At 44.4% G+C, this 24,744-nt stretch overlaps 1 long non-coding RNA gene and 1 pseudogene across 2 annotated transcripts; both read left to right on the plus strand.

Annotated features, from left to right (window-relative positions):
- Positions 1-683: 683 nt before the first annotated feature.
- On the plus strand, positions 684-3,599 carry LOC306665942 (BRCA2 and CDKN1A-interacting protein-like; annotated as a pseudogene). The gene has a single exon. The product of its transcript is annotated as a BRCA2 and CDKN1A-interacting protein-like (transcript).
- Positions 3,600-16,602: 13,003 nt separating this feature from the next.
- On the plus strand, positions 16,603-22,129 carry LOC306665494. The gene is made up of 3 exons (XR_013765049.1): positions 16,603-17,134; positions 17,614-17,904; positions 21,188-22,129. It is a non-coding gene; the product is annotated as an uncharacterized lncRNA (long non-coding RNA).
- The last annotated feature ends 2,615 nt before the right edge of the window (positions 22,130-24,744 follow it).

Consider the following 24,744-nt stretch of genomic DNA (forward strand, 5'->3'; position numbering starts at 1 on the left):
TTTATGGAATTTTGGGGGCATTGTGGTGCATGCCTATAATTTCAATTCTTCTGGAGACTTAGGCAAGAGGATAGCAAGTTTGAGGCTAGCCTCAGCAACTCAGCAAGACCCTGTCCCAAAATAAAAGAGCTGGAGGTATATAGGTCAGTGGTAAGAGAGCTTGCCTGGCATGCACAAGGCCCTGGGCTCAATTCCTAGTACCACAAAAACTAAATAAATAAGTGTAATTCATTATGGAGGGACTTGCAGGATGGCAGAGTTATAGAGGAGAATTCAAAGAATGAAGATTTATATGGTCAGTCAAAAAAAGTACACCAAAATAGGTTTTCTGAGTTATAAATCAAACTTGCTAACGTAAGCATTGGGGTTCTCGTTCTGCCAATCAGGAATCATTTGTATCTAATGAGCAGAAGTCCTCAGCATGTAACCAACAGAACAAAAAGTACCTTCTTTAAAAAAATTAACCTTTGGGTGAGCATATTAGACAAGTCCCTGGGATAGAACTGAAAATTTTAGATCACTTTTCTTAGTAAAAGGATCCCCTTGCTATGGTCTGACGTCCCCCAAACCTTACATGTTGAAACCTCATTCCTAATGTGGTGATAGCAAGAGAGAAGCCTGAGGAATAGCCAAGTCAGGAGGGCACAGGTGACACCCTCCTTCTAGGCGCATTCGGCCTTTCCATCCCCTCCCCCACTGTGAGAACACAGTGTCATTCACTCTGCTGACACAGCGGAGCCTGGCCCCTCCTCAGGCCCCAAACCTGCCAGGCCTTGATCTTGGGCTTCCCTGCCTCCAGAAGAGTGAGAAATAAATTTCTGCTCATATAAACCACCCTGTCTCAGGCATTTTGTTGCAGCCCCCCAAGACAACTAAGAGAATAATAGGGATTTTTTTTTTTTAAGTATAGTTTTGAGTCTTGAATCAACAGGTCACAATTAGATGGCTATTTTCAGATTCTTCATTATAGGGCTGAAACAATTTACAAGCAACTATTTTGTCATTTCCTAATTTTACCTGATAGGCTTTTGCATTGCAAACAGAATTATATGTTTTGTGCTATGGGAATATTGCTAAAAAGCAACAAATTAAAGGACTATTTCCAAAACAAATGGAGGCATCAACTGCCAGGGAAAAACAGGGATTATCAAAGAATATCAGTTAAAGCTCTACTGAAAATAGAGCTCTTCAAAAATACTAATCCCCTAGTATTATAGTTAACTATTTGTTTAAACACATTTAATCCATCAAAGCTACTGTTTTGATTGAGTCACTTGTCCTTATGAATAAATGGTAATGGGCTTGAATTTCCACAATACTTTTTACTCTTTAATTTAGAGTCCAATAATTGGTATTTTTTTTGAAAATCCGGCAGAGGCTGTTCTCAAGTTTGTTTTTGCAGAATGCATGAAAAATAGTTTCATAAGAATCTCAGTAGTGGCAATCAAGTTTGGAGAGAGGGCTTAGAAAAGAGCATTTTAGCTACTTATTAACTTTTAAAATATTGTGAGCTCTCTAGAAGCATATATTTACATAAAAATCAATGTAGTAATTAGAGATTATTCTTATCTCTTCATTAAGATAAGTCTCCTGAAAATCTCTATTCATCACTTAGAGTCCCTCATCCAGCGTCATGTGAAACACCTGGGAAATACTTTATAAAGAAACACATGTAACCCATCCTACCCCTGAGATTCTGATGCAGAAGACAGAGCCCAAGAACATACACCAGAAAACTAACCTGATTCTGATGCATATCCGACATAGGGACCTACTGAGCAGGAAACACCTTTTCTCTATTGAACGGCTTCATTAGCAAGTGCATCCTGAGAATACCTGACTCTTGGATCCAAAAGATAACTCAGAAAACATGATAAACTTACAGATATTCTCTATGTACATATTCTACAGTTATTACTTTTTAATTGAAGTGTCCTGAGTTCTAATAAGTAAAAATTTACTCCGTATTTTAATCTTGCATTTCACAGAAAGAACCCAGATTCAATCAGCCCTATATAGTTCTAGAAACTAAAGCCAAAACCAAGTGTTGGCAAACAACAACCTGTGAGCTAAACATATCCCTCTGTCTGTTCTTATAAAGTTTTATTGGGACACAGACATACCTATTTATATAATGTCTATGACTGCTTTCACACTACAAGAGCAGTGTTGAATAGCTGAAGCAGAGACCAGGTTGCCCACTGAGTCTAAAATATTTGCTAGCTAGAACTTTCCAGAAAAAGTTTGCTAACTCTAAGTCTTCAATTAAATTAACAAATATATTTTCTTCAAAATACAAAGAAAACTTGAATCAGAATATAACTCTTACAATTTCAATAAGACAGCAATAGTGAAAGACTGAAGCCCAAACTTCATCAGAAAAGATGTATAAACAGCAAATAAGAGCATGACAAGATGCTCTTACTGGGGAAAATGTAAACTAACACAGTGAGATACCAATACACGCTTGCTAGAATGGCTAAACATGAAAAGACTGAGTTTGCCAGGAACTGACAAGGATGCAATGCGCTACCGCTCCCATACATTAGCAAAGGGATCACAAAATGGTCTGATCACTTGGGAAAACCATTTGGCCACGTTACCCCAAAGTATTTAACCCTAAGAAATGAAAAAGTGATGGCGTCCCGGGCCAAACGGCAGGCGGTGGGAAGCCGGGCCCCGCGGCCTCTCGAAGACTCCGTCAGGCCCGATGAGAAAGAAGAGGAAAACAAAGTCCAGGATGAGGATGAAGATGATGAGGATAGAGAGGAAGAGGAGGACGAAGACGACGAGGTCGTTGGCGAGGAAGTGAATGTTGAATTTGAAGCTTATTCCATCTCAGATAATGATTATGATGGAATTAAGGAATTACTACAGCAGCTTTTGCTAAAGGCTCCTGTGAACACTGCAGAACTAACAGATCTCTGAATTCAACAGAACCATATTGGGAGTGTGATTAAGCAAACAAATGTTTCGGAAGACAGTGGATGAAGATGAAATTTTTGGTTTCATAAGCCTTTTAAATTTAACTGAAAGAAAGGAAAGAACTAGCGGAGTCACACAAAACTAATAAGCCATGTGGGAAGTGCCCCTTCTACCTTCTGATTAGTAAGACATTTGTGGAAGCAGGAAAAACCAATTCCAAAAAGAGATGGAGCAACCAGAAGGATGAATTCATGTTTGCAAATGCAGAGGAAGAGTTTTTCTATGAGAAGGCAGTCCTGAAGTTCAACTATTCAGTGCAAGAGGAGAGTGACACTCACCTGGGAGGCAGGTGGTCTTTTGATGATACACCAATGAAGCCCTTGTGAACTGTGATGTTAATTCCAGACAGCAAGATGATTGAAATCAAGGATAAACTGAAAGATTATCTATCTATCTAGCCTATTTTTCATGGACATTGATGGACTTATTTTTATAAAATATTCAGATTTAAGTCCTCTACAAAAAGTAGGGTTCTTTTCCATGTGTCTATGACACATTTACAAAATATCTCTCTTTTTTTTTTTTTTTGGTCAAATTATGAATGGTTGATTAAAAACTTCCACCAAGAAGAAAAACATGGAGTAGTAATTTGAGGAATTCAATAAAACTCTTATTTTTTTTATTAAAAAAAAAAAAAGAAAGAAATGAAAAAGTAAAAATAAGATATCTAGGAATAAATCAAACCAAGGAGGTAAAAGTCCTCTACAATGATAGAACACTGAAGAAAAAAATTATAGAAGACACAAGATGGAAAGATCTCCCATGTTCATGGATAGGCTGTTATCATTTAGATATCAGTGTCCCCCAAAAGCTCATGTGTGAGATGATGCAAGAAAGTTTAGAGGTCAAAGTATTGGGTTATGAGAACCTTAACCCAATCAGTGAATTGATCCCCTGATAGGGATTAAATGAAGGAGGTCATTAGAGACATGCCTGGGGTACATATGTTGTCATTGGAGTCTCTCTCTCTCTCTCTCTATCTCCCCGCCACCCCTTTCTGGTGGCCGTGTCCTGAGCTGCTTTCCTCCACTGCACTCTTTCATCATGATGTTCTGCCATACCCTGGGCCCAGAGCCAAGGAGCTAGCTGTCTATGAACTGAGACCTCTGAAACCATGAGCACCCCCAAAAAATCTTTTCCTCCTCTAACTGCTCTTCACGACTTTTTTAGTCATAGCAGTGAAAAAGCTGACTAAAACGTAAGCAGAATTAATCTTGTTAAGATACCCATGCTACCAAACGAAATACACACGTTTAATGCAATCCCCATCACAATAACATGCTTCACAAAACCAAAGAACACAGTTCTGAAACTCATTTGGAAGAGCAAAAGACCCAGAATAGCCAAAGCAATCTGAAGCTAAAAAAAAGCAATGCTGGGGGCATCACAAAACCGGGCTGCAAATTCTACTACAGAACTACAGTAACAAAAACTGCATGGTGCTGGCATAAAAACAGACACATAGATCAATGGTGCAGAATAGAAGACTCAGAGACACACCCACACATCTACAGTCATCCCACCCTTGACAAAGGTGCCAAAATGTACATTGGAGAACAGACAGTCTCTTTAACAGATGATGCTGGCAAAACTCATTATTCATATGTAGAGGAATGAAACTAGACCTTTATCTCTCACCCTGCACCAAAATCAACTCAAAATGGATCAAAGACCTAGGAATTAGATTAGAAACTAGGCAACTCCCAGCAGAAAATGTAGGGTCAACGCTCCAAGCTTTTAGGCACAGGCAACGACTTTCTTAATAGGACCCGGGAAATAATGCCAAGAGTTAAGAAATGGGACGTCATCAAATTAAAAAGCTTCTGGAAACAATTAGGAAGGTGAAGCAAGAACCTACAGAATGGGAGAAGAATCTTTGCCAGCTACTCTTCTTACAGAGGATTAATATCTAGAATACATAAAGAACTCAAAAACCTTGAAACCAAAAAACCAAATAACCAATTAACAAATGGACAAATGAATTATACAGCCACTTCTGAAAAGAAGAAACACAAATGTTCAACTCATTAGCAATTAGGGAAATGCAAATCAAAACTACATTGAGATTTCATCTCACACTTGTCAGAATGGTAGTCAAGAATACAAATGATGATAAATCCTGGAGAGAATGTGGGGAAAAAGTATCAGCGGGATTGTAAATTAGTTCAACCACTATGGAAATCAGTATGGAGGTTCTTCAAAAGACAAGGCATGGAACCACCACATGACCCAGCTGTACCCCTCCTCAGTATCTATCCCAAAAATTAAAGTCATCTTATTCCGGTGATACGTGCATGCCCATTTTAAAGCAGCACAATTCACAATCACCAAACTGTGGAACCAGCCTAGGTATCCATCAATGGATGAATGGCCAAAGAAAAGGTAGTATATAAACACAATGGAGTTTTATTTAGCCATAAAGAAAAATGAAATTGTATCATTTGCAGAAAAATGGATGAAACTAGAGACCATTATGTTAAATGAAATAAGCCAAACTCAGAAGATCAGGGATTACATGTTGTCACTCATGTGAAAGCTGGAAAGCAAAAAGGAAAAGAAAAGTGGGGGGGAGGGGCTCAAGAAAATAAGATAGAGGTCAGTAGAGGAAAGGGAGCAGGGGCAGGTAGGGAGCAGGGAAGTGTTGGGGAGTGATATTGACCAAATAATATTATTATACTGGATGCATATACAAATATGTATCAACAGATCCCATCATTACGTAAAACTATGATGCACCAATAAAAAATGTGAAAAGAGGGGAAAAAAAGAAATGAAATGTGTCCATACAAAGACAAGTACACGGATTTTCATAGCAGCTTTATTTTCAGTAGCCAATAACAGAATAACCCGAATGTTCATCAGCAGGTAAAAGGCTAATGAAGCTGGAATAGCCATACATGGAATACTAGTTAGCAATCAAAATGGATGAACTGTTGATACAGGCAAGAGTCTCAAAATAATTATGCTGAAAGAAATGAGCAAACGCAAAGTACATTGTGAAAAGGAAAGACTGGAGACAGAAGCTGGAGGATTGCAGCCAGGCCTGGGGTAGGGGAGGGGCCAGCCTCAATGAGGCACAAGGGGACTTTCCGGAGTCCCAGGAACCATGGTGCTAGTTATGCAAAGGGATCTGTTTGGCCAAACTTCCCCAACTCTCTTCTTAAAAGGGGTAGGTTTTTCTGTACCTAAGTGATGCCCCCGTAAACCTGACTTATCAAAGCACACAGGAGCCGATCGGAAGGACTGCCACCTGCCAACTGTGTGACAAATTGAACATCAGAATAAACAATGACAGTAAGACAATAACCCACTGACTATGAAAGAAATCCCTAAGACAATGGAAATGAAAGAAAGGAGAGAGGAAGGGAAGAAGGAAGGAGAAAAGAAGCTTCAGGCTGGCCCAAGGATGCCAGCTAAAAAATGTGAATGATAAAACTTGGGGGGGAGAAGCAATTGATTATTACCATAGTAACAACTAACACACTGAAGCATCAACAAAGAATGCTGAAACTAATAGATAAAAGTTTGGAAAGAAACTGAATGTCGTGGTCTCAATTGATCTTCTCATATAATACTTAGTTAGAGAAGAGAAAATGATATTTTATTCAGTGCTAAGGATTAAACCCAGGGCCTTGCACATGCTAGGCAGGCACTCTTCACTGTGCTATATCTCCAGACCCCTAGAACGGTTACAAAAGAGAAACTTGGTAGGCCAACACCTTAACAAAGTGATTAAAAGGTGTCACCTGCAATGAGACCATCTGACTCCAGTCCTGTCCAACATAGAGGCTGGGGAAGTAGCTCAGTGGAGGAGTGCATGCCATGCAAGGTCCTAGGCTCCATCCCCAGCATCACAATAAACAGATAAATAAGTCTCTGATAGAACACACCAATACAAATCCAACATCGCCTCTCAGTTTTCCAATGGAATACACAAAACCTGAGTTCTAAGCCTGTGACAATTCAAATTAGAGAACATCCTACGAAATAACAGGCCTGTACTGTCCAGAAATGTCAGTGGCACACGCCTGTAATCCCAGCAGCTCAGGAGGCTGAGGCAGGAGGATCCCAAGCTCAAAGCCAGTCTCAGCAACAGCGAGGTGCTAAGCAACTCAGTGAGACCCTGTTTCTAAATAAAATGCAAAATAGGGCTGGGGATGTGACTTAGTGGTCAAGTGTCCCTGAGTTCAATCCTTAGTACCCCCCCCAAAAAAAATCAGAGTAATGACAGACGGGGGGAAAAACTTTTTAAAAAATTACTGCAAATTAAAGGATATAAAGAGATACAGGAATTTAATGCAACAAGTGACTTTGGATTACATCCTAAACAAGAAAAGACACATTTGGACAAAATGAAAATTTTGAGTAAAGCTTGCAATTATGCAATCTACTGATTATATCATATTAATCTTAATTCCCTAGCTTTGACTGCAGTCATATATAGAATACTTATTTATTGACAGTTAGAGATAAAGTAGCAAGATATTTCAACTTACTCTCGGGAAAAAAAATACTATATATATATATATATATATATATATATATAATGACATGCTGGTAAATGTTTAATAACTGGCTCTCCAAAAATATGTGCATTTATGTACATATATAAATTTGGTATTTTTACCAACATAAAGAACACCTGGTACAGTTGGCCCTCGTATCCTCAGGCCTGACATTCAAAGACTCAACCAACCACAGCTTGAAAATATTTGAAAAACAAATCTCATCTGTACTGAATATGTTCAGACCTTTTCCTCATCATTATCTCCTAAACAATACAGTATAATAACTATTTCCATAGCATTTACATTGCATTAGGGAGCATAAGTCATCCAGAGATGATTGGAAGTATTCAGGAAAATGTGCATGGGTTACATGCAAACATTACTCCATTTTGTATAAGGAACTTGAGCATTTGTGGATCTTGGTATTCTTAAAAGTCATCCCTCCTGGATATCAAGGGACAACTGTATACAATTTCAAAAGAAAATTAAATATGCAATGTACTTTCTTATAATTCCTATATAACCTCCCAGGATGCTACATCCCCAGCACATCTGGGGTAACCAACCTGAGGTTACAATTGACAGATGGTTTAGTTCTGACCAGAATACTGGTTAAAACTTTCATTTACATTAAGGAGCAAGATAAACAAGAAGCAGGTTGGATCATCACTCATCTGTGAATGACATGAAAGACTTCTTTAAGAATCAGGTAATAGTTTCCAACCCTGGAAGAATATTTCCCCAGTTTTTTGTGCTATTCACCATGTGAGAGCTACAAGAAAACACACTTTAAACTGCTATGTTGCAATAATCTTATCATTGTCTTAGGTTCAGACAAACAGCAAAACAATAAGTCAAGCCCTGATTTGTAATACCTATCAATTTCTTCAAGGTAAATATTCCCCCCATGGTAAATATACCCATGAGACTTCACTGAATGAGGACTTAGGAAGCAGTACATGGTAGTTCTCCATGATATAATAATTCTATGATAGATATTATAGAAGAAAATCACCTCTGATGCATAGATAATAGTAAAATAATTAGGAAGAAATGACTTTCAAATATTCACTTGTCGAGTATTTATTTGAGTTCAGAATTTGGAAGAGGCTTTGGTCACTGTGGCATTTATTTCATATTAAATCAATGTAATTGCGAGCTGAAGTGACTTCATGTTTAACAATGGCCATGTTAAATAACTAGCTCACCAGTTTCCAGAAATGTCAGCAATTGGCTTTCAAAAAGCCAAAGCAGAGTAGCCCCAGCAAAGCAATGTGAAAGAAAGATAAAGCAATGTGGTAAACTTTCAATATCCAGGGGATCTGAGGTATATAGGAACTCTTTCTACTGTTGGAACAACTTTTCTGTAAATCTGAATTTATTTCAAAACATAACATTTAGAAACTAGGGCTAGGGATGTGGCTTAGTGGTAAAGGCACTTGCCTGGCATAAGCAAGGCCCTGTTCCATCTCCAGCTCTGAAAAAAAAAAAAAAAGTTTAGAAGATAAACCAAGCAAACTCGACTTCATGGGTGTATTTTGGTTTTCTCCTCATATAGACATGTCACTGATTAGGTATATTTTTAAGGCACTATTAAAAAAATTGAAGGTGCATTCAGGAAAAGGTAAACTCAGCATTGCAGGCACCATCTCTGAGTCTCTCAGCTGCTTAATTAATTGTGTATTGTTTTAAAGTGAGGCCAACGACAACTTGTCTACACTAAAGTTTTTCCCACAATGCAAGCCAAGTGTGACAGACAGGTATACTCAAAGTCCCCTGGGAGTCACGTGGAGATTTCTGACCTTTTCTCCCATGCTCTTTCATACATATTTTTGCTCTTCCCTCCTAGTCTCTATAAAAGAAGCAAAATGATCAGAATTCATGCAGTTTGTGACAGTGAACTCACGTGCAATGGGCAAGCCTGACCACCTTACAGAACATCCACGTCTCGCCTGTAAAATTAGAATCGCGGTCTGATCCTTTCCCGGATCTGTCATGTTAATGCCGCACGTTAAACATCAGAGTCCAGGCAGCTTGTGAGTGGAGACTAAGAGTCTACACCATCAACAAAAGTTGCCCTTACATTGGTGCAGTGCACCAAATTACACTCCCCCTTCCCCAGCTGGAATCCAGCCATGCCTTGATACGAAGCAGCTGTTGCATGGAGCAGCAATGCAAAGCAGTTTGGGACAGGAAGTGAAAGATACCACATCCTCTTGAATCTGCAAGGAAAATTTATTAGGCCTATTATCATGGCTTCACAGTTGTTAAGAAGTGGCAGTTGGACTCTCCTGTTATGCCAGAGTCTTAAATGAGGCAATGGCCCCTGTGGCATGTGCCCCTTTTGACTTCAGTCCAAAGAGGAATGTCAATGCCCACCCCAATGCTTGACAGGAAAACTTCTAAGACAGCCACTCGGAATGCTCCTAGACGGTGTAATGACAAATATGTACAGAGCGCCTGCCGAGCCCTGAGGGGCCCGGGTGCAGGGAAAGATGAAGTCAGCAAGATGACATCAGACCTCTGAAAATACTTGGAAGGGGAGGATTCTGGAAACACTGGGAAGTGGTCTTGGGGATCATCTCACCTATTGTGACAATCTAGTTGGAGACAAAACATGCACCCTGGTAAAGATCCCTTGCAGTTCGAAGCTGTAAATTAAAGGTGTCCCATGCATATAAAGATAATGAGCGAGCGAGGAAAGGTGTGATTATCAGACTTGAGAAGGCCCTCCTCCACCCAGAGGAACTGGGGAACTCTGCCCCCGCAGAACCTTCGTTTCCAACAAGCCCTCCACCTGATGAAATAGGAATTAACAGGCAACAGAGATAAAAGAGGAAATGGGCTCGAGGCCTTAGGGTAGGGAAGGAGAGGAGCAGGTGGCAAGTTGAGGGGGAAGGTTTATAACACGAGAGTTCGTTGGTTCAACAAAGAAGGTCTAATCTCATGGCTGAATCCCTACACATGTGGGTTTATAATCAGAGGCCCCAAAACAGTCATCAGTCCCAAATCCCCATCAGCACAAATTAGGTGCATGGGAAGGAAGGAAGGAAGTAGGAAAGAAGTGTTTACCTTTGTTTTGGTTTTTCTTTTTTTTTCCCCTCTGGCCCACCCAAGCCTGTGTGTGCACTCAGCCTTGTCTGAGGTTTCGCTGGCACGTCCTTCTCCAGCAGCTTCCCCTACCACAGTCCCCGCCTTTCACATCCGGAGCTCTGGACACTGGTTCAATAGGTAGAAGGTAACTCCCAGCACATACTCTACATCACAGGAGGAGAATCGAGCCTGCTTGGCCAGCCACCAAGCTTGGCTCTCTCAGAGGTTCTGGGAAGGGAGATAAAATGTGCCTTTTACTGTGAAATGTTTGTGGACTTTGTATCAAATTCACGTGGCAGGCAGTTCTGGGGAGCAGCCGGACACAAAGCAGAATCCCAAGTCCTACTGGCTGCCAAACCCCACCTCCCTCGGTGGAGCTGAGGAACTGTGCAGCCCCAGCCTTTGGCGGTCTCCAGAGCAGAATGGGAACCGCCAGCGAGTCTGGAAATGGGGGACTATTCCCCACCCAAGGTGGGCACACAGGTGGCATTTGATAGAGGCCCTCAAGCGTGGCCTAGATTGTTGTCTGCAGACACCCCGCTCTCATTGGTCAACCGGGATGTATCACTGGCCAGGCCAAGGGTCTAGGTTTTCCAGCTTTAGTCTGCACTGACTTATAAGCAAATGTTATTTCTGAAATTCGACTGCTACTGAACGTGCTGAGGTTCTTACAACCACATGATTCTAGGATGACCCCTATACAAATGCCAAGCCTGCAGGGAGCTGTGCGGTTAGAAATGGGGCCCTGAGAGACAATGTCCGTTACAGCTCGGCTCCCCAGACTGTGACAAGCCAGTCCTGGCGACGTGAGTCCAACCTCTGGGCACCTCCAGCAGCGCAGCTCCTATGTCTCAAAGGCCAGCGTACCACTTAGCCTCCCCATCACCTCGCCCCAGCTTGTCCGTCCTCTCCTGCTTCCGTTCACTGCCAGATGAGGCCCAGGGATAGGCAAAACCCCAAATCATCTTTAGTCTAGGAATCCCTGAAGTCACCAGAATGAAATGGATTCATGTCCCCTTGCTAAGATCAGACACTGTCACCTTGGTAACCTGCAAAGACTTCACCTTTGCTTTACAAGAGTTCTTTCAAGAAGGGCTTCACGCACCCTTTGACCTAAGGACACTGCCTAAGGACCTAAGGAAAGTAGAACGGGCAGAGGAAAGGTAACTGGTAAAAGGAGTGAGGGAGGGAGATCGCCAGAGAGGGGAGACGCCAGATAAAAGAAGAGAAAGACCCAAGCAGAACGGGGGCAGGAGGTGACACAGCAGAAGATATGCCGTTTACCACTTAGGATTTTTGCTACAGTCAAACTTTAAACGTTGAATTATCTCCCAACAGCTGCTACGGTTCTCGTCCCTTTGCTGGAGGGAGGTGACTCGTCCTTGTCCTCTGAATAAAGCATGTTACATAATGAGTCTGTAAAGCTCGGAGACCTTGAACAACCTCAGATCTACTCTACACCAGCCCCAACTCCCTCCTTCTGCAGGTTCAGAGTCGCAGCCTTCCCAGAGCAAAGGTGGCCCTCTGGCTAGCCTACGCACTCATCCTAATTAGCACCAGCCAGCCTTTGGGGAAGGGAGGGTGGGAGGGAGAGACAGAACCAAAAGGGAAGCCCAAAATATCTGCCTCGATTGAGAGAACAATGCTATTTACAGGAAGGTCCAAAAGAGTAAAATAATCAGGAAAAATCTAATTTGGAGACAAATGATGTGTGGGATGCCCACAAGAAGATGTGAAAAACTAAAGTCAAGACAAAGAAATGGAAACCCATCCCATGTTCATGAATTATATAAGTTAATATTATTAAGATGTCCAGCCAGGCATGGTGGTGCACGCCTGAAATCCCAGCAACTCGGGAGTCTCAGGCAGGGGGAACACAAGTTTGAGGCCAGCTTCAGCAACTTAGCAAGACCCTTAGCAACATAGCAAGACCGTGTCTCAAAATAAGACATAAAAAAGGGTTGGGGATGGGGCTTAATGGTAAAGCTCCCCTGAGTTCAATTCCCAATACCACACACACACGTGCACGCGCACACACACACACACACACACACACACACACACACAGATGTCAATATTACCCAAAGTGGGTTAGGGAATTAATGGAATCCTATCAAAATCCCAGTGATTTTTTCCCTCCCAGAAACAGAAAACTCCTACCTAGAATTCATGTGGGACCTCAGGAAAAAAGAAGACAGCTGGAGGTTCACACTGCCTGATTTCAAAACTAATCACACTTCTATAATAATAAAAATGGTGTGGTACTGGCATAAAGACATAGCAGTAGAACAGAACAAAGAAGTCAGAAGTAAACCTTTGCATCCATGGTTAAATGAGTCTCAGCAAGGTGCCTAGACCATTCCACAGGGCGAGGACAAAAGGTGTTGGAATAACCAAACATGCACATGAAAGAGTACAGTTGGACCTTATGTTATACCACACACAAAAACTAACTCAAAGTAGACCAAAAACCTACGCGCAAGACCTAAAACTATAAAACTCTTAGAAGAAATCTCCGGAAATTGGACTTGGCAATATTTCAGTGGTGAAAATAATCTAGAGTAGGACACACGCAACACTGTGAATATATGTAACACTACTGATCCACACACTTTTAAAAATGATAACTTTAATTTTATGTATATTTTACCACAATTAAAAAAAATAAAGCTGTCTGCCTTGCTATACTGGATTCAGTCATTGCTGCATCTAAAGAAACTTACTACAGGTGAGGTATCACTTATCCAAAATGCTTAGGACCAAAGTGTTTTAGATTTCAGATTTTGTTCGGATTTGGGAACATATGCACATATATATATATATATATATATATATATATATATATATATATACACACACACCACACACACACACATACATAATGGGATAACTTGGTGATGGTACACAAATCTAAAAAAAAAAATTGATTTGTGTTTAATATGCATCATATACCTGAATCCTATACAATCATTTTAGCTCACCTGCATTTTGCCTGTGACCCATTATGTGAGGTCAGGCATGGAATTTTCCACTTGTGGTATCATACGATACTACAAAAGTTTCTGATTTTGGAGCATTTTAGATTTTCAGATTAGGGATGCTCGACCTGAATAAGCATGTCACTTCCCCAAAGTCACAACAGCTCCCTATAGTTTTTTCAGCTTGACTGAATCCAACTCTGATTTTCAACCCCTCCCACAATCCATCTCACCTCTCCTCTCCCTGGTCCCCATCGGTGCATATGCTCTGGGCCAACCAACGTTTCATTTCCTGGGTCTGCCCTGCAGCCACTCCGATCACCTGTACCCCCTCCTTCTAACCCATTCAACCCCTTTCCACACGCTTCCTTCAAGACCAGGCTCTGTCAGCACCTTCTGCATACCCCTCAGCCAGTCCTCTGCAGTTCAAGTGTGCTATTGTCTGAGCACCACAGTTTAGCACTTTCTTCATTGGACAAGCATCAGCTGAGCTCTTTTTAATTGCAGAGCATTAGGTTAGAGACTAGATTAGATCCATCAGCTATTGCTCTCCAGTTAACTTACTCATCAATCTTGCCTGGACTACCAGATGGTCAGCTTCCTAAGGATGAGACCGTGCACATCTTTCCATGCCTGTGCACTAGACATGGTGCCAGGGCCAATATAAAGGGTTCATTGGTTTTCACTGCAAATTTAGCAACAGAGTACATATAGAAACAAAACAACTCTAAACTCTTAGAATCCGAACAAAAGTTCAAGAGTTTGAGCATAAGCATTTATTGGTGCAAAATTCACCCCCCCCCCCCCAAAAAAAAAAGAAAGAAAAAGGAAAAGAAACAGAAAAAAAAATTCTTTAAGTGGGTAAAATAAGGGGAAGAGGCATGGAATCAAGATAAGTGTTTTGGAGTTTGTCATACTTCATTTGCATTTCATCTGTAAGCAGAATAATCATAGTTTGGCAAAGACAGAGTCTAGGGACAGAAAAGATGGGCTGAGAATTGGTCCTTGCAGTTTGGATCACCGTCCATCAACTGAACCTCTTGCAACAGTAACTAAACATGCTGCTGTCAATCCAGTCATCCATCAAGCAGCTCACAAGCACGAATCCAAACAAACCACACCCCAGAACCCATGGGCTTCTGACCACCCATCTGGAGCATTCTACAGAACTTGAGGTTTCCTAGGAGAACAGTTCCCTCTGGGTTCCAGTAAGTTCATGCATTAAGTAGAGTCTGAGTAAATATAATTACATGTGATTTAAGATTTCTTTTTTCAAAAGGAACCAACTCATGAAAATTTCATGGAAAGGAAATCGAAAATCAAGGGCAGGATGTAAAAATGTGAAGAATCAGAGAAGCAAATGTGTTAAGTGGGAACTTCCTGAAGGGTTTTTACTGTCTCTGGTTACACAGTCTACTTATCGCCAAAATTGAAACTAATAAGCTCTGTTTTCCTTTGCAGATCTCCTGAACAGAGGAGCCAAGACTGCCGCGCTCTGCTTGGCCCTTCTGGAAGCTGCTCTGGGCACTAGCCCTCTCCAATCCACCTCAAAGCACAGCTAGTACTGGACCCCTCCTGAAGGGTCTGGCAACAACCAAAGGTGTTGACCACAGCAATGAAAGATCTACTTAGCTCAGCACTGCACCCAGAGGTGCCGCTGCCCTGCAGCTGTTTGTCCAACGCCATGCCAGCTCAGTGCCTTCAAATGAGCCCTTTATGTCCCCAGAAAAGGGGCAGGGCAGGCCCAGGTAGGAAGTGCCTGTGTTCAGTACACAGTCCACCGTGCCAAAGAGAAACATTTAAAGACAACTAACCCAGGCACAGCCAGAAGACAGGCAGCAGAGGTGTGCCCAGTCATCGGAGGGCCCTGGGGAGTTCCACTGTCCCTCTCTGTCCTTGCTCCTTCAGAGTCCTGCCTGCAAACTCCAGCTCCAAGAGGCCTTCTCCCAGTCTTTGTGTGGGTAATATGGGTCAGCAGGGACCTCCGAGCTATCGGAGAGCAAATGATCTGAATTTGAAAGACAGATGAGGCTGTTTCTGAACACGCAGCCAGCCTCCCTGGCTTCTAGCTAATCTCCCAGGATCTGGGAGGGGAGGGGGAGAAACAGAACGTACATTCATGTTCCATTTCCTCCAGATCAGTAAACTTTATCCTTGAGGATTCCTTTCACATCAAATAATGTTCCACCACCGCGTGCGTGGTGGTGATTGTATTTAATTTCCTTTGATGGAGAAAACATGATGACAAAAGGCTACTATAAATTATATAGCTCCTTGGTTGGGAGTGTATCATTTCGCAGCAGCCTCTGTAGACATTTGAAGAACTTACGCAGGAGTCATTGTTCATTCACCGCCTTCCACCCTGGCCCCTGCCAAGGCCTCCACTGTCCTCTGTGGCCCCGTAAGGACTTGACATCACAGGTCAACCTAGGGCCAGGGCTAAGCAATTCCACAGCCAGTTCTCAGAACCGACAGGAATGGAAGATTACCTCACCTGTAATCCATCTCCACCTGTATAGCCTCCACCGCTGTCCTCTAAGAAGAAGCCACCAGAGGCAGGAGGGAGGGAGGTATGTGTCCCAAATTCTCTGGGTTTCCTAGACCCGCCAGGGAGTGACAGCTGGAAGTCTAGGAGGCAAGAAGGTTATGGTTCTCAGTGTCACTTTCTCAAAAACAGTGGCCAACTGAGGCCTAGAGCTTTCCATTTATAAAGTTAGGAACTTCGTCTGCTTGTTTTATTTTTATTAATTAATTTGGGATCAGTTTGGTTCATTGAAAAAGCTAAAGCCTAGAGATGGATTCTAAGAACCCCCGCAAAGAATGAAGGGGTGGGACAGGCCTTTTCTTTTCTCTAGAAGGAAGTAACCTTTTTGACATCCACCACCACCTAATGTTACTGAAATTCGACTGTCAACAATGCAGGTTTTTATCCATTGTGAGCAATGGATTAGTATTAACAAACGAATGAGAGAGAAAAATGTACTCATGGCCACCACCCCATGACAACACAGGGACGTCAGCCTCCTCACCAGGTCCTATGAATCCCTGCCTTGGGGGCCGCGGACAGATCTGGTCTGGAAGCTGGGGCTGGAGGCCCTGCTAGGCTCACTTCCCATCCTTCACCCAGGCCGGTCCCAAAGCGCTTGTCCAGCCAGGCTGATTGATGAGCCTGAAACGGCCTCATTTGACGCCAGGGTGAGGCCCAGCAGCTGTTTAACAGCCCTGCGAGTGACCCTGGTCAGCACTTTCAAGGCAGGAAGCGCAGAAGAATAGAGTGTCCACTTAAAGCCACCATGAAAGCAGAGGGAGGGGAACTTCCTCCCCTCGTCAACAGGCCAGGGCGGGTCGCTCTAATGGCATACACAAGTGGGGGGACGCAGGGAGCACGGAACAGGGGACCAGCAGGGACGAAGCTGCCCTCCGCCAGCCGGCGGGCCCCTGTGCACCCCAGAAGACCACCGGAAGCTCAGCTCACACACAAGCCCCAGCTGCGCCCGGAGCAGCAACACCCTGTCTGGGACGACTCTGGCTTCAGGAGCCACCAAGGTGTCCCTTGGTGTCTCTGCAGAGGTGTAGTCCATGTGTGGCCGATTCCCCGCGTCCACTGCGGTGTGTCGCCCATGTGTGGCCTGTTCCCCAGGCCTGGGCACAGCTGAAGACTCCTCCCCAGACCCTGCCCCTGGAGGCCCCACCCCTGTGGTCTAGATAAGGGTCCCCCAAGGGCCACCTGGCAGCCCTGATCCTCCACCTGTGGCACCACTGAGAAATAGTGGGACCTTTAGGAGGTGAGGCCGAGCGGGAGGAAGTCAGCTCACCAGGGCATGCCTTCAACAGGATGTGGGGACCCTGGCCCCTTCCTGTCTCTTTCTCTGCTTCCCGGATGCCATGACATGAACACCTTCCTCTGTCATGCATTCCCGCTATGATGTGTTGACTCCCCACAGTCCCTGAAACAACAGGCCAACCCACCAGGGGCTGAAACCTCCAAAACTGAAACAAAATAAACCTTTCTTCCTTTTATGTTGGTTATCTCAGGTGTTTTATTACAGTAATAGAAAACTGACACACCCACTCAGCCCATGACCCCCAACTCTATGTCACTATTGAAAGAAAGAAAAAAGGAAACCAAATTCCAGTGGATTCTCACTGCCTTCTTCATGATGGAGTTGCAGTTTGATTCAATGACATTTTGGTGGACATATTCCACTTCTCCTTCTCCCACCCTCCTATTCCTTAGGCCACTCCTGAGCCTTGTGCCTTTTCCCCACCTGATTTAAGAAAATCATGTGAGACACCAGCCTATCTAGTGCTGTGGTTTCTGACTGCACAGGCGTATGAAGGTAAGTCCACATTTTTTAAGACCTAAAACTTATAGCTTTTAAAATGTAAAACCTACAAAATTATAAACACAAATTAGATGTGGGAAATTGAAAGAAGCCTGTACTAGTGAAGGGCCTCCGAGCTTAGGATCCATTAGCTTCCTGACAAATCTGCAGATGGGCCTAAGGATGTGCATGGAAGCTCTTCTCGAGAAGGAGTTTCACCTTCCTGACCCGGAGCCAAGTAAGCTGACCAAACACAGAGCCAGGACCCAGAAAGCACGCTGAACTATGAGTCAGGAGGAGCCGCCCTCCTGAATCTTCCGTACTTTGCTTCCTCCCTCCCACCTAAATGTTGCACAAATGGATGCAGATATTTCTTAAGTCAGAGCCAGGGATTGCCATCTTAAGAAAGCTATAATGGGTCCACATTTCCTGGTTTGCAAATGAGCCCAGCCCTGCCCACAGGCACCTGGCTGGAGCCGGGAGCTTACCCGAGTCACCCACCAGAGCAGGCATTAGGCAAGCTTGGGCTGGTGCCGACAGGGCGCTGCCCGATCTAGGAACCATGGAGGAAAAGCAGAAGTAGCAGTCAGCCCTTTCCTTTGTGTGGGAGCTAAAACTCTTTGACCCAGAGACCTTGGAACTCGGCAACCCTTGGCTACACCACTTTTTATTGCGATAACTCAGGGACAGGGACAGGAGCTTAGGCCAGAAAAGACTTCAGAACCTGGTGTTGAAACAGTGTGATGCTGACGAGTCGGGAGGTCATTGGGGACCCGGGTTGCTTCACCCACGAAATGGGTCTGCGGAAACCAGCATCTCTGAGGTCTCACATCCAGAGAATTCACAACATGTCCACCTTGGGACTCACTCTTGATCTGAGCCATTACATTCCTTCTACAGTCGTCAAGACCTCCCTTGTCCCAGCCTCCCAGCCTCCCCCACCTCTGTCTTTCTCCCATTCTGCCTCAAACAAGGCTCCTCTCGGATCAAACTGCCAGCTGCAACTCTGTAACCAAAGCGGGAAACAGGCTTCCATGAACCAATTTTCCGAAAGGCATATTGAGACGAGACCGAGAGGCTGGGCTGCAGGAACAGGGAAAGAAAGACCTTGAACCCACGCCCTTTGGGAATCTCGTCCTGTTGCCCATCATACTGTCGGGACTGCTATGGACAAAAAAAAAAAAAATGGAAAGGAGTCAACACTGAAGGGGTGGGTGACACGGGCGAGAGGAGCAGCCCCAGACCTCCTCAAGGACTGATAATGTCTATGGGGCCAGGCGGGCCAGCTCCAGGGAGGCCAGGCCAGCAAGGAAAGAGGTCCAGAACAGGATGGACCGGACGTCTCTCTTCTCTCCAGAAATACACTAGGCGTGGGCTGTTTTCCAAGTCCCTGGGGCAAATCCCTCAGGCCCCTGCCTGTCCTTTCTGCCGGCCCCATAGGTCATTAAGAGCAGCAATGCCCCCGTCCATCTTGGCTGTGAGACTCCTAGAGGCCGCCTCCCTCACCCCAACCCATCCGGCCAGCCCTCTGGTATCTCATCATCTCTTCCTCGTCCCCTCACCTCCAAGTGCTCCTCTGCTATATGACCCCAGTGGGATTGTGCTCTTCCTTTCCCACAGCCAGGGACAAGCCAGACTCTCCCCACCCCACGATGCTCTCGGAGATACTCTCCTGTGTTTGGCTCTGTTCTCAGGCTCATTCTAGCACATTCTCTAGCTCTCCTTCCTCTCATCCCCACCTTCCCACTTCAAATAATGCAATCCTTACAGAGGATGCTTCTTGGGGCGCTTAATAAATAACATGGGGCCTGACCCTGTCCTGAGCCCTTCGTGACAGGGGTTGTACAAATCTGATTTCATGGGTTAGTATTAGGTGGAGCCATAAAAAATTGCTGTTATTCAACCATGTTGACATCCGAAAAGAATGACAACTTCATGAACTTCAATCTAATAAAAGAACCTGGAACTCTAATGTTAAAACATATTAGTTGACACATAGAATATGTGTTCCCCAATGGCACATAGAAATTTGGAAGTGGGGCAGGGAAAGGGAGCAGGGGGTATCATTTTCTGTGAAATATAGTACTTCTCAGCAGGGTGTGATTTTGCCCTGCGAGGGGATGATGGGAATTGTATGGCTATATTTTTTGTTATCACAATGGAATGGGAGACGACATTGGCATACAAGGGGGAGAGGTCAGGATGCTGCTAAATGTCCTACAATGCATGAGGCAGCTGGATTATTTGACCCAGCTGTCAATAGTATGGGTGGAGTATCCCTTATCCAAAATGCTTAGGACTAGAAGGGTTCCAAATGTCAGATTTGGGGTGTTTGGGAATTTTTTCATACACATGGAGATATTCTGGAGATGGAACTCAAGCCTAAACATGAAATTCATTTGTTTCATATAGACTTTATACACATGGCTGGAAGGTAACTTTTCTATTATTTTTAGTGCATTTAGTGTAGTCTTCTGACTACAACCTGTCACATAAGGTCAGGTGTGGAATTTTCCACGTGTGGATTCCAGTCAGTTCTCTAAAAGGTTCCGGGGCATTTCAGATTTCAGATTTTCAAGGTAGGGTTGTTCCACCTGTGCTACCGGGTTGATAAAAACCCGGTTATCAAGTGTTTTCTGGGGATTAGACATGTAGTTAAACAACTACACTGAGAAGAGAGCTCTGGTCACCCAGCCGAGGAGGACATTGTGTCCACGTCCTCTGCTCCGAGGCAGATTGGAGCGTAACAGCTGGCTCCCCACCCCTCCTCTGATCCACTCTACTCCCGACCAGCCGCCTCTCTGGAAGCTGCTTATGAGTTTTGCCCAGTAGCCCACCATGATGGTCATTTTCTGAGTATCCCCAACCCCAGCCCAAATCCCTGAGCCAGAGACTGGGCTCGATTCCTGTGCCCTTGAAGTTCCTGCAAGAGAAGGACGCACGCCCCGCTTGCCTGCCCTGCCCTGCATGCAAGGCTGCTCCCGCCAGGCTGTGCACCCAGGCGCCTCAAACCACACTGCACAGCCCTCCCCGCCAGGAGAGACAGCTCCCTCTGGCCAGCTGTGGCAGGCTCACGTTATTTCCTGGAAGGGATTGTGTGTCACTCTCGTTGATGGAAAAGGGAGCTTAAGAGGTGCCCAGCACACTCTCACTTGCCACCCCAGCTGCTGCCGCTGCCCAGCATTAGGCACAGAGCTGGAGGAGGCTGAGTAAATACAGTTCACGGGCACCATACAGGAGCTGTATTTGCCCTTAATAAGCAACCAACTTGGCTCTTTCCAACTCTTTCTCTTGGCAGGAAGTTCATAAGAGGCTGCAGGACACTAGCATTTATTTACGAACTTGAACCTGATAATACAACCACAAAAATATCACCCACTTAAGGAAATGGAAGGAATGTTGGGAATCATCTAAACAAGGCCACATCAGAATTTCCAAAAATAATAAAGTCATAATAGTGCACTCCAAAAGATTCTTTGTAAAAGAGATTCCTCAATCTCCATGCAAAACCCTCCCTGGTATCACGAGTCTCAGCCGCAAACATCTTCCTGCTGTCTGTCCCAGCCTCTCTCTGTCCAGCTGCAACTGAACACCCTGCAATAAAACCAGGCCAGAGTGGGGGAGTATTCTTGAAAATAAAACAGGAGACATATGATCCTGTTCCAATACTTAGCTGCTCTCTGCTTTTCAGAACTTAAAACCTGCCTGCCGTCCACCAAATGACACAGAGTGCTGGCAGATGGAGCAGAGAGAAAAGGCTAAATGTATTTTAATGGGACCATTAGGATTATGTCAAAAGGTGAGAAGAAAGCATTTGCCTGCCAAGAAAATAAGCATCGGTCTAAAAGAAATACAGTGGGATCCATTGCTCCACTGCTTTCCCATTCACTCCCTTGCTTTTTGCATTTTATGAGACTCTGTTCCACAGGGAAGACCCTAGGTCACCCGTGGTGGGCAAGCCATATTCACTTGGGCCAACTGATGTGCACAGAAATGCGTGAAGACCAAAGACAGGACACCCACGGACATTGGTTCAGCCAGAAGGAATCTGCCCAACTTTCAGCCTCCAGCAGCCTCCAGTGTTGTGATCTTAATTTTGACAAACCAACCAACCACCCATCTCTTCAATGCCAGCGTCAATAAATACTCTTTTCTCTCAGCGTCTTCAAACTGGCGATGAAAAACTTGGAACTATACGAGAAGTTCAAAGCAGAATAGAGATTTCCATTTGAACCAGAACATGTTCCATGTCTGCCTGCTCCGCAGCCTGACGGAAGGCAGGTCGTCCCTGCGTGCAGGGACAGGTGATTCAGTCATCAACCCAGGGAAGAGACGGCTCTCCAAATCCTGGGCTTCTGTTTGGGCCTTCCTGGTAATAACAACCCAAGTAGCCTCCACTGAAATGGCTCTTGACCGTTGACAAGGCAATTTCACACCCATTTTCTCCTGAGCTCCTTAAAGGGAAGAAGAAAACTCAAAATTTAACTGGGCTTTCTAGTCTCCCTTTACAGATAAGGAAACAATCCGGAATTGATGCAAAATGCTAAGTGGAGCTCAGAGGGGACAGAAACCTCCCGTGGAGCAGAAGGACAAAAGCCCCCTTGATCCTTATTGTCAGTGCAAATCCAGACCATGAAGGCAGAGCCTGGGATCCTTCTGGAAAGCTAAAAGCTAAAAAGCAATTTTTGTTTTAAAAGAGAGAAAAATTGGTGACAAAAGCCTGTCAGCAACTGGCTGGGCCAGCACAGTGACCTCGGCAATCCAGGTGAAGGGACAAGGGGTAGGCAAGATGGCACCGGGCTGAAATCTATGTGCCTGCTACGATCCATCAGCTACAGGAGGTCAGTCACCACTGGTCACAATTCCTCCACAGGTGCTACAAGAATCTGTCAACAAACTAATGACAAACTACCCCAGAGGCTTCACTGTTAGCATGAAAGATGAAATTTTGCTTTTCTTTTTGGCCAAGTAATTGGAGTGCAATATCTGGATGAGAGAAAAGTGACTGAGCTACCACCACGCCTGTACGAGTCAGGAATAAAAATCCTGAGAGCCCCAGCTGGAAACTTTTAGAAGCAACATGATAGGCCTTCGCCTCTGCTGAGGCCCCGTGCTGCTCTATGTGTGGAGTACACAGTTATCCGGCCCAAAGACGGGAAGTACGTCCCTTCAGAGTGAAGCTATGCTACAAGGTACTTATTCTAGTCTTGCAAATCAAGGCAAGTCTCACTCTAAGACATGGTTTTTAACCTGGCGGTGAGGCTGTGGGCGATGGCCTATCTGACCTCCACCTGTCTTTTTTGATTGATTGTGTGTGTGTGTGTGTGTGTGTGTGTGTGTGTGTGTGTGTGTCCCCTCAGGATTGAACCCATGGCCTTGCTCCACCCATCCCCTAATTGCCAGAGGCTGCCCAGATTCATCAGATGAACCTAACTATTGCTAAGACGCTGCATTGCTCCGGTTGCAGCCAATGTCCGGAGCCCCCTCGTGCTAGCAATGGCCTCCGCTCTGGACGGGATGCAGAGATGAGTAAAATAGGGCCACACCTGTAAGGTCTGACAACCAGGAGAGAGGATCAGATGGCGAACAAGCAGGTTGGGCAGAAAATGGTCCACAGCAAAGGACAGGAGCAAAGAGAAATGTCAGAAAGTGTTAGGTGAGAGCAAAAGCATGATTTCTGTCCTCCATCAGCAGAAATCCCCGTCCCTGTTGCTCATTCCAGCATTCACAGCAAAAGAGAGGAAGAGTGGGCCCTATCTTAAAAAAAAAAAAAAAAGAACAACTTCTTTTTTTTTGAGGGGGTGTTACTGAGGATTGACCCCAGAGATGTTTTGCCACCGAGCCACATTCCCCAGCCCTTTTCTTTTATTTTGTAGTTTGAGACCAAGTCTCTCCAAGTTGTTTAGGGCCTCACTAAATTGCTGAGTCTGGTCTTGAACTTGTGATCCTCCTGCCTCAGCCTCCCAAGGCTCTGGGATTACAGGCCTGCTCCACCGGCTATGAACAACTTATTCATAAAGTAACAATTCATCTCCTTCACAAAGAAAACCCTTCAGCAGCAAAAACTGATGATGGACGACAAAGAACAAAAGAGGGAGAATGGACATGAAATCAGCCAGTTGCAGTGGTAAATATCCCCCCCAAAATGGAGGGTTAGTGGCAGGAGAAAAGAAAGGCCCCAACAGAACCAGTGCCTCCCAACCTCAGGCATCAGCGTGCCGTCTGCGCAAAACATGGGGCTGGGGGTGTCACTCGCTGGTAGAGCACTTGCCTAGCTTATGTGAGGCCCTGGTTCAATCCCAGCATCACAAAAAAAGAAAAGAAAGAAAGAGCCAGGAGCAGTGGTGCAGGCCTACAATCCCAGTGACTCAGGAGGCTGAGGCAGGAGGACTGCAAATTCAAGAGCAGCCTCAGCAACTTAGCAAGGCCTTGAGCAACTTAGTGAGACCCTGTCTCAAAATTTAAAAAAAAAAAAAAAAAAAAAGGCTGGGGTTGTGGCTCAGTGTTAAGTGTCCCTCGTCCCTGGGTTCGATCCCTGGTACAAAAAAAAAAGAAATGCCAAATCTAATTCTGTCACGTAACATCTTATAATCAAGTCACATTTTCACCTTAAAATATTCTTATGTGAAATCATAATTTGGGCATGAATGCTGAATTGAAAACCAAGCCTGCTTACCACAAAGAGAAAGCAGCTATGAAAATAAATACAAGGAAACCTTCAGCAAAACATTGGGAGTTCAGGATTTTCTGGCTCTTTGCTGAATCAAAAATGAGGATGATGATGGTGGTGGTGATGAAGAAGGAGGAGGAGGAGAAGAGAACAGAAAAGAAGAAGAACTGGGGTTAGAGTAGATT

The sequence above is a fragment of the Sciurus vulgaris genome (genome assembly GCF_902686455.1).
Source record: "Sciurus vulgaris genome assembly, chromosome: 7".
Classification (NCBI taxonomy): Eukaryota; Metazoa; Chordata; class Mammalia; order Rodentia; family Sciuridae; genus Sciurus; species Sciurus vulgaris.